Source organism: Octodon degus, unplaced genomic scaffold, assembly GCF_000260255.1.
Source record: "Octodon degus isolate 3935 unplaced genomic scaffold, OctDeg1.0 scaffold00110, whole genome shotgun sequence".
Lineage (NCBI taxonomy): Eukaryota > Metazoa > Chordata > Mammalia > Rodentia > Octodontidae > Octodon > Octodon degus.
The window spans coordinates 5,993,424-5,995,197 of record NW_004524686.1 but is presented as its reverse complement, the minus strand read 5'-3'; the positions used below and the strand labels follow the sequence as shown (position 1 = coordinate 5,995,197).

Below are 1,774 nucleotides of genomic sequence, written 5' to 3'. Positions count from 1 at the left end.
CGGGCGCGCGGGGGAGGGACGGTGGAGGAGCCCTGGCTCCTCCTGCGGGGAGGGGGCGCCTCAGCCCTCCGCCCGCGCCTACCTCAGCGCCCCGCTGTCTGCACTCCGCCCGGCGCGTACCCCAGCCCGCCGCCCGATGGCTCAGGCGAACGCCCTGCCCCGGGCACGAGGGACCCTGCTCAGGCTCCCCGCGCCTCACCTCCACTCAGCCCGACACTGCTCCGTCTGGCTGGAGCCAGTCTCCCTCAGCCCGGCCCCAACTCGTCCCCGCGCCTCTGCCCTGGCAGCGCCCCCTCGGCCCCGCGCTTTTGTCCCACACCGGGGCTGGGGAGCCGCGGCACAGCCGGCTGACTAGCCCGCGCCGGGGAAGCGGCCCGGGGCGCCCAGCTGTCTGACCGTGAGGAGCCCGCGCTGAGGGAGGAGTGAGGAGGACTGGCGGGGCACCGTGGAGCCCCCAGCGCGGCCAGGGCGGGGGATTAGTTCTGAAGGCCGCCTAGAAACGCGGGGGTCTCCTGTCTCTGCTCCCACCTATGCGGTCTGCCCTCTCCCTTCACGTCCTTCCTCCCCACCTAAGCGAGCCCCTTACTTCCACTTTCTCAGTAAGGTTGTAAAGTCAGGCTTTGTGTCGTTGCTGCTGCGCAGCGGGGCGGGATTTCCCTGCCGCCCCACCTCCCACTCGCCCCCGCCCTCAGCGCTCGCGAAGCATCCTGGGAGTTGTAGTCTAGTGGTCCGCGCGCTCAGCCAGCTACTGTGGGCTGGGAGCTCCCCCACCTGCCCAGCCAGGGTTTGCCCAGAGGGTTGAAAGAGAAAATGGCCCAGACGGGCCGAACCGCGATGCTCTACACCAGCTGGATGTGGAGGTCGGAAGCACTCGGTAGATTCTAGCTGTGGGAAATTCGAGGAGGATAAATTAAACAGCCTCGAATGTTGGGAGACGACCCTAGAAGGTGAAACTTGGGCGCTGGGTGTCCCTCAACACTCTCGGCCACTAGTTTAGGTCTCAACTCTGCCCAGATTTAAAAATTGAAAATGAAAGCCGAGTTTAGAATTGCCAGGAAACCGGGCACCCCCCCCACACACACACCCCGCTGGCACCACCCTCTGAGGCGGGGCCTGAAGCTGGTGGAGAACTTACAGACTGTTCTGTAAAAAAAAAAAAAGTAGAGTTCTGGAAAGTCTGTGCGGAACTTTCTCTGCACCACAGAGTATCGCCAGTGTAAAGGTGGGGACAGGCCCAGATCCCCTACGGGCCTTCTCTAAAGTCAAGAGGGGCCTTCCTTCACTGCTGGACACAGGCACTTAACCTTTACTACATATTTTCTTTGTACCAGACCCTGCACCAGGGACTAGACAAGGCGATTTCTTAAAAGATCTCCCTAACAAGGTGCTCCCAATCCATTTACATGGTTAAAACAAGCAAAAACGACAAATTAGAATGCACTGGCTGCTAGAGTATAAGTGCTGGAGGAAAGACAAGGGAATGGGAAACCCTCTGAAAGGATTTGTGGAAACTTTCCCCAAAACTCTGGAGATTAAACTGAGTTTTGGAACCTGGGAAGCCTCCGGGGAAGCCCAGGAGCAAAGTCTGGGATGGAATAAGAGGTCAGTATAAAAGTGCAGGTCCATGGCCGTGACTCATCCACATGGCTCACACTGGCAAAGGTTCTACAATCTGAGGTACACGATCTCAGGATAAATCCTGAGAGGATTTCACTGACCTTCTCAGACCCAAAAGCTACAACTCTTGTTGCACAGGTCCTGCTTTACCTTGGTC

General features: G+C 59.2%; 1 protein-coding gene across 5 annotated transcripts in view; it reads right to left on the bottom strand.

Annotated features, from left to right (window-relative positions):
* Atp11c (ATPase phospholipid transporting 11C) overlaps positions 1-639 on the bottom strand; it is a 254,981-nt gene extending 254,342 nt beyond the window's left edge. For 2 of the 5 annotated variants that reach the window (XM_023699075.1, XM_023699079.1), the window contains exon 1: positions 200-579. The gene's annotated coding sequence lies outside the window, so the exon portion shown is untranslated. Of the gene's footprint in view, positions 1-199 lie in introns of all 5 variants that reach the window. The other 3 variants (XM_023699077.1, XM_023699078.1, XM_023699076.1) reach the window with 3 other exon arrangements.
* Positions 640-1,774: the final 1,135 nt, after the last annotated feature.